Genomic DNA, 14,319 nt, shown 5'->3' with positions numbered 1-14,319 from the left:
CCCCGGCCACCTGGTCTACTCTTGTTAAAAACAGCCTGCTTTGGGGTGGCAAGTTCCCAGCCCTCAGTTTAATAAAATTTATAGGAAATGGGGCCAAGTCAGTCAGAGGAAGCGAGGAGATGTCCCTTGCTGGCAGGTTGTGGAAATGTCTACAGTACCTTTTTTTCTTACGAAAAGCAGATGGAAGCATAGAAAGATGAGGAAGAGAGAGGGAGAAGGAAAGGGGTGTGTGATTGTGTGTGATTTATTGTGTTGGGGGGTTGCTCAGTGATGGTGGAGATGGGAGGGCACTGCCCCACTTGCCCCTAGTGAGCAGCCTCCTCTGCTTCAGTAAGCCAGCCCACAGATATATTTTTTATCAGACTTACTTCCAAGCAAGTTAGTATTAAAATAGCAGGGTTAATATGGAAAAAATAGTGGGGTTGGTATTGAGGTGGAGGAAATAAATTCTGATATGGGGACCAAAGCAAAACTGATAGGAGAAACAAACACCAGGGTGACGATGATTTGGTACCTGTTAAATCAGTTTTGGAAAAGAGATGCATTCCAGTCTTTTGAAGTTGGATTTTCAATGCAGTAAATGCCAAAGAGCGGCTGTTAAAAATAAAAATAAAATTAAAAAAATAAACAAGCCTTAGAAGAGCACAGGACTATATATATATTTATTACTGAAATGTGTGTTCAGTTATTAGAAGATACATCAAGGCCAAATAGCATCAATACAAACATTACACAAAGTCAGGGAAAGAGACAGAAGAGAGGAACATTGAGAGCTCTTGAAGCAGAGTCCAGGGAACAAAATATAGGAGAGGACTGGGAGTAACGTTAACCCATTCTTCTCTGGCCCAGGACAGTCACAGGTCAACAGCAGGAGGAGGAGGGTTTGGGTATCTCTCCTCTCAGTTTGGCCATGGAGAGGCAAGACAAAGTTCTCTAGAAGTCCTGTTTCCAGTTACCCTGACAGGGTTGGGCTAAGACAACAACAGCAAGGCAAAGTCACAGGCCTCTCTCTTGCCAGAGACAGGAGCAGCAAGAGCAATGGCTGTGGAAGAGATGTGGAGGTGGGAGCTGATTCAGGCTTCTTGGCAGTGTGTTCCCTTCCCTACAGGAGCAGCTTGTGCCCTTTTTCCTCCTTCCTTTTCCCACAGAGAAGGGGGGACAAAGGCAACCTGTAGAGAGACAGAGAGAAAATATGGTTCCTTTTACCTTAGGCAAGGAATGGGTGGGACGACCACCCACCAAAGGGAGGGGAGCTTGGGAGGTTTTTGTGCAACCCCACAATACACTACTTTTCCTAATGGCTCAAAGCTCTCCAGATAATGATCTTAGTCATATTTTTTATAAGAGGTTTGTGTTATGTTATGACCCCTCCTCATATTGCAGAAGGGTGTGTGTGCTGAGGCTATGACACTAGACAGCAGCCTTACACAGCTAGGTTTGCCTCTCTGGCCAGGCACCATAGGCTCAGGTGGCCCCAGAAGAGCCCTTCTCCCCTTTCCTAAACATTAGAGGAATAAACTCAATTGAAATCAGTGAGGTTTACTTCCACAGTTGAAGATCAGAGTGCAATATATGGCCTGCCTGCTTTCAGGTGAATTCACACATTGGGGCGATTCTCATGACCAACAAAAATCAGGCTAGGAGAGCCTAGCCCAATTTTTGTTGGTCGTAAGAACTACTGGGCTTGCAGCCGAGCCCAGTGGTTCTTGAGCGGGTAACCCACTTGAGAACCCCTGCTAAAAAGCAGGTTTGCGGAGCGAGTGCTCCAGCAAACCTGCTTTTTAGGCCCGTGAGTAGCCGCTGTGCAGCTTCGCGCCACGCCTACTCATGAGTAGACCCCCGGCTGGGAGGCGAAAAGCTGTCTCCCTGCTCGGGGGTCTCCCCAGTATGCCCTGCGTGCTCACGCAGGGCATACTGGGGCTTGCGGAGGCCGCACGGGCCCCCACTCCCCCCACCGGCTCCGTTACGGAGCCAGCCATCGTGTGGGCGGCCGATCCGGCCGCCCAGGGCTCCCTGCCCACTTGTCTGCGGGGAGAGCGGGCATAGCTCATTCTCCCCACAGTTTTAACAAAAGCGGGTCTCACGGATCGTGATACCCGCCTCACTGTGAGGCTCTTGAATGGTCAAATGGTGTGGAATCATATAGATCACATTCATAACACCACCTGACTTTGCCCTCTAAGTGATGAACTGATTTCCTGCAATGTTCTTTGATTTAAGTGACAAAACTCCTAGAACTAGGGGATGAGGCAGGGAGACGGGAAGGGACAACTTCCACTGATGTACCGGTTAAACAACGAGGTGCTCAGCTTCAGAAAGAATTACATCAGGCCTTTCGGACTATTCACTGATTCATAGGGCTCATGGTAGTCCATGTATCAACTTTTCTTGACCTCCTTTGATAAACATACTTAAATATGAATTATGAGGTGGTGTGACAGTAATGAGGAATGTATCTAACTGCACACTCTGAAGCATGTACACACTTGCAGAAGACAAGGGGCCCATTCACAAGCTATATGTTCAACACTCATACGACGAGTGTACAGTGTACACAGGCACAGTCATTCACATGTTATGCTGAACGCAGTACAGGTACCTGATGTACTTCCTATCTGTATCATGCATTTGAAGGGCCTGTATCGAGCTTCACTTTAAAAAAGAATACAGGTACAGTCATTCACACAAACATGTACATGAGTGTAAAGTCATCTGTACACCCATACAGTGTAATGTCTGACTCAAGCTAAGGTGTACAATGCTTTTATTTTATTTCATTTCTTTGAGGGATAGTCTGGTTGAGTGGACTTGGATCTTCAAGAGTTAGACCATAAGAGGATAAAATCCCGGAGAGTCTTGGGTAAATTTTTCTATTTCTACCTCTGCCTCCCATGTGAAGTGGCAAAAGTAGTGCCCTGTTTCAAGCTATTGTGAGGACATGTTGGGCAGGGATTGTTTGAACACTGAGGAAAAAGTTTTTAAGTCCAGGAAAAGTTACGTCAGATTTCAATAGGAGTTGAAATCTGGAATGGGTCACAAGTGTCCCATTCCATTGCTTTTAGTTTTTGCTGGTTTGTGTCCTGGAAATAAAGTGTGCCGTCGAGTCAGTGTCGACTCCTGGCAACCACAGAGCCGTGTGGCTGTCTTTGGCAGACTACAGGAGGGGTTTACCATTGCCATCTCCTGCACAGTATGAGACAATGCCTTTCAGCACCTTCCTATATCGCTGCTGCCTGATATAAGTGTTTCCCATAGCCAGTGAGTATTTGAACCTGCAGCCTCTGGTTTGCTAGTCAAGTCATTTCCCCGCTGCACCATTAGGTGGCTATTTGTCCTGGAAATACCTAAGATAAATTAATACTATGAGTTGGACCCCAAGATGCTCCTTGGCATGCTGGTGGTGCCTTCTGCTTACAGAAGGGCTACTTTCCACTGTGTGCTAGAATGTTCTGCAGTAGGGACGGGATTGCAGCTCAGTGGTAGAGCATCTGCTTTGCTTGCAGAAGGTCCCAGGTTCAATCACCAGCATCTTCATTCAGGTCGAGCTGGGAAAGACTCCTGCCAGAAACCTTGGAGATGCTGTTGCCAGTCAATACAGACAATACTGAACAAGATGGGGCAATGGTCTGACTCAGTATAGGGCAACTTCCCATGTGCCTAAAAGTGAAACTAAATCCAAAAAGGCTCTTTCATGTGCACCACAGATGGCATAATAGCTTGTGTAGCCTTGAAATAATGAAAACTGCTATACAGTAAAATCCACTTCTTTTAGCACCGTGCAATCTTTTGCATAAGATTTGTGGAACAGTATTGGTAGCGACTTTTCTTCCTCTCGCAGTTCTTGGATCCAACCCTATGTACGCTGTTCCATAAAGAGAAGAGAAGATGTAACAAAACACTGTCTGAGTAGTCCTATTCAAATCAAGTGGACTTTCAGAATAACTCTTGAGCAGTACTGTTGAGTAACTTAGTCTGGATGTCAACCACTGTAACTAATCTTTTAAGAATAAATGACGACTATGTTGGGCATATGTTTCGAACAAAACACAAGCTTATAGCCGAAGCAGATCTGGATGCTTCTGTACATCAGCATTTTGCTGACCACACAATTACCAAACTGATTTTGAATGAGTCAAACTTTATTATGAACTTCCAGAAGAAAGCACTGAATTGTTAATGAATAGCAGTGTCCTGTTATGAATATGAAATGATATTCTGTAACAAAAACAAACCCTGGAGTAATGGTGGGCCCCCCAACCCCCATTAATCAGAAATCCCCTTAAGAGAAAGTACAAAAATTCAACATTTTCCCCTCTCCCAACATTCAAATATGGAAGAAAGCTAGTGTGGAATTTTGGGCTGATTTCAGCCCTATCAATATTTTGTTTCAAATATTGAGACAAAATTATTTATTTATTTATTTATTTAATTTTATTTAAATATTTGTTTTACAGCCCTTCAATATTTTGTTTCAAAGCACAGTAGCCAGTACTAGTTAAGGAGCGCAAACTCACACTGATTTGCCTGAATGCAAATAGCTTTAAAGCTGGCATTCTCATTACCACTTCAAACATTTGTAACAGAACGAATCACACCTTGTCAACCAGTAGAGCATTTTAGAAGGATTTTGCATACAATACATTTTGCAATTAAATTGCAGATTATTAATTACTGTTGGAAATAATCCTGCCTGAATTTGGACTTTCATAAGGTTTTATTTTTTTATGAACCACTTTGGAATCTTTGGGATAAAGGTGGACCAGAAATATTTTACAGATATAGATACAAATAAACTGTTCCACTGTATCAAAGCATCCAAGAGTACAACTTTCCAGCTGGATCTTAGAAAACTCATATTAGCAGAGAACACATTCTATCACTACATATGTAGCAGCTATATAATCAGTATCACTAGTAGAAGCCATAGCTAGTTGATAGAAGAATGTAGTTATTATCTACTAGTTAACTTATTACTTGCAGATTTTTAAAACAACAACAACTTGATGTGAATGGAAATATATTTATCAGCATGTTCATATCCCACCTTTCTTCCAAGGAGTTACCCCCGTGTTATTCCAACAACCCTATGAGTTAGTTTAAGCTCAGAAAGCGTGGCCTGTCTAAGGCCATCTAGCAAGGCTTCATGGACAAGTGTGATTTGAACTCAAATTTCCCAAGTCTAAAGTTGACATTATGTTGCATTGGCCCCTTTTGCCTGGTATATATATCTTTCCAAACATTCACTATGTTTGGCATACAGGCAGTGCAATCCTATGAATGAATGCTTATTTGTTTGGAGTCAGCCCCATTTGGTTCACTGGTCTTACTCTCAGGTAAACATGTATGGGACTGGAGGCAAAACAAAAAACAAGCTATTTGGGGACACCTATCATTTTTTATAACATTAGTTACTGACTGTGTGGTTTACCGAGTTATTTTGTTGGTTTTCATTTCCCTAGCTCCACTATACAAACAAGACCATTCACACTCTAAGAAGATAATACTATCATTCAGAAGATCTGAAAAGTGCCTCCTGTTTTTAAACTATATGAACAGAGAAACTAATTCTAAGATACAAAACACACACAAAACAAAACACCTCACCATATATATTTATGTTGATCGATTTGAAGAAAAACAAAACCAAACTCTAAAAGCCATAATCAACTAATACCTTTATTAAAGGTAAAGTGTGCCATCGAGTTGATTTCGACTCCTGCAGCCCACAGAGCCCTGTGGTTGTCTTTGGTAGAATACTGGAGGGGTTTACCATTGCCATCTCCCACGCAGTATGAGATGATGCCTTTCAGCATCTTCCTATATCACTGCTGCCTGATATAGGTGTTTCCCATAGTCTGGAAAACATACCAGTGAGGATTCAAACCGGCAACCTCTGGCTTGCTAGTCAGGCATTTCCCCACTGTGCCACTTAAGGTGGTCTTAATACATTTATTAGGGCCCACCAAAAAGACACAAAATCTTATTAAACAAGCGCTTGAGTTCTTCGGACCTCTCCATCAGGCTGGTTGTCAAGTAAAGCAAAAAGCAGGCTGAGCTGGCTGGGCATGTGGCCCTAGAAGTCTGTAGCTTGTACCAGTCTTAGGGCAAGCTATTGGGCACAGAAGGAGTTAAGCAGACTCATGTTGATCAGCCTCACTAGGTGATAAACACAATCTCAGGCTGGGTTTAATATTTTCTAAAAATAAAATAAAATACAGGAATAGCCATTTTTGTCCCTTCTTCATCCTGGAAGCCCTGGGTGCAGCCTGAGATCATGTCTAGCACCTATTGGGGCTGATTACCATGATCCTGCTTAACTCATAAAGGTATTACTTCTTTTAAGATGTGCATAGCCCTGTAAGGAACTCTGTGGCACAGGAGCAGAACAAAACATTACATATGAAGTTTGACTTCCGCTTCCAGAGTTAGCTTATCTCACAATCAGCAGAGACCAGCAAACTTTCCGCCTCAAGCTTCTGACATACTGCTTACGTCCTAAGAGGAGAGTCTACCCTTTTTGTTAATTTATAACTCTTCTGGGCAGCCCATCTCTTAACTGCTGCTCTGTATTTTATAGCCCTCGCGGAGCCTCTGATCACAGCCTCTGTAAAAATTAGCTACTTCCTCTCTCTGCTGCTCTCTTTGTAGGATAACTCAGATGTCAGGAGTCTCACAGAAGTCTCAAGTCGCTTCCTTTTGACATACGTCTTGTTTAAAGTTAGTACTATCTTACCACCTATCTGGGAATTCTTACTTTCTCCATGGGTTTTCCCTTCTCCCCGTTTTTGCTAAGGAAAGATGCATTTTTGGCATCAGTCCAGAGGAAGTGGGTTGTGCTTAAGTCCCACTCAAATCAGTGGGGTAGCATAGTGGCAACTAACTGAATTTCCATTAATATCAAAGGGATTTAAGCAGGTCTGAATCTGCAGCTGGGGCAAACCTGACATCCTGAGCATACTGCCATTTGCCAACTCTTGAATGGCCTTATGGAAGCATATTGACAGTTTTAGTTCCTTTCTACATAGTTTTCGTTCATTTCTTTCCTCACCACTGTTTGTTGCTTCTGTAGCATTTTAGTGTTCTGATAATACAATTTGAGGAATGGAGGCCGAGTACCATTTGTTAATGTCATTCTCAGAGTTCATGGCTGAACATGGATTTCATATAGTACTCGTTGACTCTTGTCCAAGCCTGATTGGAGCTAATTGATCTGGATGGTCTTGGTCTTGCCTTAGCTTGGAGCTAATTGGTCTGGATGGACATTTTGAGGTATGGGTAGTCTCCCAAACAACAAAGGCTGGGTGAAACACCTCTCAGCACCCCCTGAGATACGGCCTTGCAGGTCATGATGCACATGGATAAAATCTGCACTGAAGCTGACTGCACTGAGCCTCTTTCACTGGTAGCTTAGTTATTTAACACTTTTGATATGGAGTTCTTCAGTATAAACATTTCCAGGCAGCTTATACAATCAAAAAGACAATAAAAACAACACTAAAACCACAGTAAGCCAGCATAAGAATAAAACAGCAAGTAAAATGCAATGTTAAAGGAATCTCAGCAAGAATCAAAAGGCCTGGGAAAACAAAAACAAACAAGTTGCCTGGCACTGAAAATGTGTCAAAGTATGCATTAGTTGAGCCTCCCTGAGGAGAGCATTCCACAAGTGAGGTGCCACCACAGAGAAGGCCCTCTCCACAGTTGTCACTTGCTTTGAGTCACAGCCACATTCTACAAAGCAACCAGGGTGCTGAGAGGAGGTCCCGCCATGCCAACAGGATCCCTCAAATCCTATCAGGGCACAGACTATTCTAATAGGCCTGACACCTCCTCTACCAGCTGAGCCAAGGCAACTGTTAGGCAGCAGGCTGGCTGGCACAATTACAAACTCCCCAGTCTGCCCCAGGGCCCAGCAGGAGATATAAACACTCAAAAATGGGACCCATCCAAATTAGAAGCCTGGAGAAGGAGATAGAATTCCTATAGACCCCACAACACCATCCCAGCCTGTGTTGGTGTTTCACCAAGTACCCAAGTGGGCACAGCAGCAGTAGCAATTCATTCTGACAAGCCGAGGGGGGTGGCCAATGAGACCCAGCTGCCTCTGGTTTGCAGCCGCTCCAGCTGTGCTTCTCTCTCCCCTCCCACTCTGCCCCAGCCTTAATGACAGCCACCCTGCCTGCAGGTTGGTCATTCACCATGTAGAACTGCATGGACTGGTCAGTGATTATACCAGCCCATGCAGTTCTACATGACGGATGGCCAACTCGCAGGCAGCATGGCTGTCGTTAAGGCTGGGGCAGAGTGGGAGGAGAGAGAGAAGCACAACTGGAGCTGCTGCAAACCAGAGGCAGCTGGGTCTCATTTGCCACCCCCCTCGACCTGTTAGAAGGAGCCGCTGCGACTGCTGCTGTGCCCACTTGGGTACTCACTGCAGCACCAATGCAGGCTAAATGACTGGGGAGGTGTTGTGGTTTATATGGCCACTATGACGGGAGAGCGGCATGGCCAGATGCAGCTGTGCCTCATTTGGTGCCACCCCGGCTCATTAGGACTAGCCGCTACTACAGATCAGAGATAGATACATTTCCTCCACCCGCTTGTTCACCCAGGCTGGTAGTACAGGCCAGGACAGCCCTCCTCATTCACAGATAAATAATGGATGCTGGAGGTTTTGTTATAGACTGACTTGGCATGACACAGCACTATCACCAGGTTTGAGATAAAACTGGCAAGGCAACCGGGGTCCCTGTAGCAGAGGGGAGGAATTAATGGTTTGATTCTCTTTCTCTCACCTGGCTCTGTGCAATCCTCATCACTATACACCTCCCTGCACAACATGGTTGAAGTAGGAATATTCCTCCTCCCCACCACCCCCTCCCAGGTTGCTGAAAATGAAATGTCCCAGATACATCATAAGTACAACAGCAAAAAGGCAATACAATTAGCTGCAGCCTGTAAAGGGCAAGTACAAATATATAAAGTATACAGTGCCAGCAAATAACCTGCAGGTTATCATGGTGCAATATGACTGAATAGACATGTTCCAAAATGTATCCATTTTAGAATCCCAGTGGCTACATGGCTATCATTTTTGTGTTGGAAAAGGCAGGCATACTGTTGGCACGCCAACACCTGTAATAAACACATAAGTATTTCACTGCTCAGTGGGAATCATGGCTTCTCATCATGTGTATACACAGGGAAACAGCCATGTGAGTTTGTCACAAGTCATAGTAGAGATGCATTTTCCCACTCAGAAGTGATATCCTTGAAGAAAAAGCAACACATGGGAAAGTGTCCCAAAGTATGGATGGAAACATGTAGCTTGTGAAGCCTCCAGTATGTTCTAAGCAATGCCTAAAAACCTTCATCCTGATCTGGAGCCTCATGTGTACTCCAGTGCTCTTGTTTGCACAAATAACCTCCTTCATTTTAATGGAGGGAACAGATCTATGTGCACAAAGGACTACCTGCATCAGAGCTCTCATAGCTATAATAAATGGTTGAGTTACAGCAGTGCTCTGTATCTCTCTTGCTAGATATAAATATCCTGGTTGCATCAGCTTTCATCCCAGTGGCATATTAAGAGATACAGTTATCTTTTTTACTACTTGAAAAAATTATAAACACATTGTAGAGTGATCCAAGTGTGTCTCAATCTCAAGGTAATTTGTTATAAAATGCAAACCATTTTGAGCAATATGGTAAATCCCACAGGAAAATAATTCAGTCCAGCTGAAAGTTGTGGTTTACCACAAAGTAGAATGAACTCCAGCGGAGAAAGCTTCTCCTTCCCTCACAACAAATGCCGAAGCTGCGGCATGCTATGCTAGAATTATTTACCTATAATAAATGTGCAGGTGATAAGTACAGGTACCAAGAAAAAGAAAAAGAAAAAAAGCAAGAAAGATGTGGTAAATCAGTACAAAACACAGATGCAGAAGCTATACTTAACAGGATAAATGGGAGAAGCCGGCAATACATGAGCAATTTGCCACAAGCTGATCCAGTTTGTCATCTGGATTACATGCATCTCCATTAGACTGTGATAACCAAATTTCTAGGCTAGGGAACAACAAACTGGAGGCTCCCTGATGACTCCCAACTGACCTCCCAGGTGCCATGTCAAGGGCAAGAGGGGTACCTAGAATTAGTGGGGGCTATGGTAATGAGGCTCTTCGGTTGCTGCCATTTGACTCTTCTTGCCACTCCCCAATCTGCCTTCAGGAACCTTCAACAGCGGCCTGCTTCAACATGCAGAGATGGCAGGTGATGGGGAACTAGACTGGTGCCTCATTGAAGCTTCCCCTGTGTTTGGCTGCCCACTTTGTGTGTGTGGAAGGGCCTGCCCTGCCACCCGTTATTCTCTTCTTCTATAAAGCCGGAAAGAAGGAGGAGAGAACTGTAAAGTTGTAATTTTAACTCTGTTGGGCTGGGGGTCTTAAGCACATTTACTTGGAAGTAAAATCCACTGAAATCAAATGGGCCTTATTTCCAAATAAATATATTTAGTAGTTGTATTTATTTCTGTTTTATCCCATGCTTCAGCATAAGCATGGTCAGGGAGACTACTAATAAATCTTTTTTTTTTTTAAAGGGGACTAAGAGCCAGTCCACACAAAATGGTAGCCACATGGAGACTGTTTAAAATTCCATAATGGCTGCCTTCTTCAAGCAGTATTGCATGAATCATTGGATTTATTCCATGTCACTGCAAATCTCCAAGTAAAAGATTGTTTGTAGTGTGAAGAAAGTCTCTTAGTCCATATGGCAAACTAAGACATCCTTCATGCAAAGGCAACTATCTTGGACTCTTTAACATGGGTGTTCATGTCATAGTCATTTAAGATGCACCTCCTGCATAGTAGTCCAAAGACCAATACTATCAATTCTGTTTCTGCTATATTTTCCATTTTATGTGAATACTTCTCAGACTTTAAAGTCATTTCATCATATAGCCTTGTAATTACAAGTAAACAGTAAGGCTTTGCATGTGACCATCGGGTGCATGGGCAGGTGGAAAGGCTGTGCTGAACTTACCTTTCCCCCAGATGATCCTTCATTGCTTCTGGGACATGCAGATTTGTCACTGGTGGAACACATGGATCATTGCTGGTGGGATGATCCATGTGCAGTGCATTGGGGGAATCCCCCAGGAGCAACCTGAGCATACAGCCCGAGTATGCAGCCCAAACATACACACAACCCTGGTGCCTGGGTTAAGATGTACTCATGCCCTTAGCCTTGGCTAAAGGCCAGGGTATAAAGTTGGACTAGGTGGTGTGGCAGCCCCAGGATTGGGCTTGATCCCAGCACTGCACACTGATCCCAGGCTGGGCTGCTTTAGCCTTGGTTGGGCTGCTCGTGTGAATAGCCATTTCATTTACTTTTTAACATATGAACTAGCCATTTTATTTACTTTTTAACATATGAACTAGCCCATCAAAAATGATGGGCAGAATGACTGGAATAGTTGTTGGTTTTGTGTGTCATCTTTATCCCTCTCCAGTTATGTTAGTCACCTTTCCCTCTTTCCCTCCCTCCTTCCCTTATTTCTCTTTCTTTGTACCTGGAAAAGTCCTCTCTTCCTCTGCACTTGTTTTTCTGGCCCTCTGTCTCTCCATTCCCTCCACCTCTTCTTTCCTAGCACTTCTCCCTCCTTCCTGGCATTCCCTTTGGCTGTTGATGATAGTTGTTGGGTTTTGTGTGTGTCACGTTTTGTGTTGTGGGCAGCTGTATTTTTAACTGTGGTTTGGAGAGTAAGCAATGCAGTTTCTTAAGCAGCCAGCAGATGTCACAGGTTGACATGAGCATTGTGGAAAGGAAAGCAAGCCATGCTGTAAATACAGAACACCAGAATGTAGGTGCCTGCTTGTCTTTCTATATGCTAGCCCTCTACTGAAAACAACCACCCTTAATTTTCCAAATTTCCCAGAAAGTGAGGGAAGAATGGTTTTTAGAGCGTGAGCAACCAAGCAGTGTTCTCTCTAATTTTTTTTTCATCTGTATGAAGAATGAGTTTTGTTCTGGGATGCAATATCAAGGCATTGTGTCACACATGCGTTGAGAGTGGAACCTTCCTGATTCTACCTGAGAGGGATCTAAAATTGAGTGGAGATTAAAAAGATGTGTGAGCCTTCGCACACATGCACAAGTTAGTGGGAACACTGCAACCAACCCATCACACACACTTGGAAATTATCTATATATTTAATCCCTGTAGACGTGCCTCAGCCTCTGTGGGGATGCATCCCGGCAACCCAGCTGATTGGCTGGGCAGCGGAGCGGAGGGACGCACCTGATTGGCTGAGGCGTGTCTGTGGTGGAGGACAGAGGCGGCGGCGGGCCTTGCCGGGCCATGGAGGCCAGGGCGGTGGTGGGGCCCTGGCCCGGCCGGGGAGGCTGGTGGTGGTGGGGGCCCTGGCCTGGCCGGGGAGGCCGGTGGCAGCGGGCCTGGCCCGGCTGCGGAGGCTGGCGGCGGCAGGCCCAGCCCAAACGTGGAGGCCGCCGGCGGCCCGGCCGGAGACTGGGGCGGGGGGGAGAGAGGTAGCTGGCCCCCCAAAACGCGCAGATACTCTGTGTGGGGGTCGGCTTGTATATGTTCATTTTTAAAAGATTTCAATTTTTGTATACCACTTTTTGTAAATTATGTTTTTTAGAAAAGCAGTATACAGATATAGTCAGCTAGGCATCTTTCTTTTAAGCAATTAATGGGCTAAAAAACTGCCTGATCCCAGAATCTGTGTGCCAACAGATGGTTGCCCACACTATTCTAGGGAGGGCTTACAAAATGGTGGTAGAGCATAGGCTTTGTGTGCTGAAGGACCCTGGCTCAAAATGCTGTTAAAGAATCAGGTAGCTGGTGCTGAGAAAGACCTTTGCCTGAGATCCTGAAAAGCCACAGTAAGTTAGAGTAGACAGTTCTGGGACAGATGGACCAATGGTCTAAGAATAAGTCCACTTCATTTCTAATATGTCAAAGCATTATGTTATGCCAGATTGATAATAATGCTGCTCTACTCTCTAAAGTAGGTATAGCACCGAAGGATTAAAGTGCAATATACAGATTCCATTTTTATATCTAAAGTTTGTGTTCTGAAAGCACAGATGTATCTTCAGCTTCCACTAGCAATCTCTTCTCCTCCATTTTCTTAAAATGGTTAAAAGGGTAAAATCCCTACACCTCTCCATTCTGTCATATGTGTGGCGTTTTCCCCCACATGTATTTTCCAAGCTGCTGTTGTAATTCTCCTTTCTCCAAATCTGAGGCTGGATCAGCTGTAGGAATTCCCCAGAGAAGAAGGAAATCCTACACCTCTCACTTCTATGCGTGGCTTGGTTTTCTTTCTGACAGAGTGCTGACCTCTGTGCTTACATAGACCATGCCCCAGGTTTTCAGTGGCTGGCAAACTTGTTTGGTTTTCAGACTTTACTAGGAATTAGTGTGTTGTAGACTGCAAGTATAACAAATTTCACCTTGCCTTATCAATTATGATAAACTCAGAAGTGAGCAAAAACCAAAACATCTTAATTTATGGAGCAGTGAATGTCTAAAATGTAATAAAAGTCAACATTCTCTCACACACACGTGTTGCTGTAGCCAGAGCCAGAGGTGCTCTTACCTCTGGACTTCGGGGCCAAGGTCTGAGGCCTCCACACCCCCTGCGGGCCCCGAAATCCTGCAGGAGGTGGGGCGGGGGCTCCAAAGGCCTTTAGGGCCAGGCTCCAAAATTACCTAGGTACACCTCCAGCTGTATCATGTAATACGCACTGAATAAATATTTATTGGGGGTATTTTGAGTGTAGGGTGTCCCGCAGAGACTCTATGGTCAATCAGGCCTTTCCCAACCGTACTATTCTAAGATTCTGAAATTTCAATACAAGCGATACTATTTCTCTTGAGTAAATCATAGGCCAGGGTTTTTTTGTTTGGAAAAACATGCTCAAAGTAAACTATACACAGATTGTCTGGTTCTAGTGCTGACCATGGGAGAGAGCACCATTTATAGTCTGAATACAGCCTTCAGTTTTAATCTGCAACAACAACAAAAACCTGACTAATCACTCCAGTGAGTGAATTTGTGTGTTCAGCCCCAAGTGCCATTTTGCTTCATGACACCGGATGCAACCCATTGCAGAGCTAATGGTTTTTGCTCTCCTTTTGGTGAAGATGACTATTAAAAAGAAGCACAATTTCTGGATTATTACCAAAGTGATTTGGAAGCAGAGCAAATGAGAGTTGCAAGATTTGTTTCTGCTGCCACCCATAAATGTTAGACTCTCAACAATTGGCAGGGTGGGGGTGGGGAGGAATGT

General features: G+C 44.3%; 1 protein-coding gene across 16 annotated transcripts in view; it reads right to left on the bottom strand.

The window, feature by feature from the left end:
• Positions 1-644: 644 nt before the first annotated feature.
• The window catches only part of MYO3B (myosin IIIB), a 523,310-nt gene continuing 509,635 nt past the window's right edge, over positions 645-14,319 (bottom strand). For all 16 annotated transcript variants that reach the window (XM_053283475.1, XM_053283469.1, XM_053283482.1 and 13 more), the window contains one exon: positions 645-1,169. The gene's annotated coding sequence lies outside the window, so the exon portion shown is untranslated. The remainder of the gene's footprint in view (positions 1,170-14,319) is intronic.

Source organism: Hemicordylus capensis, chromosome 1, assembly GCF_027244095.1.
Source record: "Hemicordylus capensis ecotype Gifberg chromosome 1, rHemCap1.1.pri, whole genome shotgun sequence".
NCBI classification, from domain to species: domain Eukaryota; kingdom Metazoa; phylum Chordata; class Lepidosauria; order Squamata; family Cordylidae; genus Hemicordylus; species Hemicordylus capensis.
The sequence above is the reverse complement of the archived record's forward strand: the minus strand, read 5'-3'. Positions and strand labels throughout refer to the sequence as shown.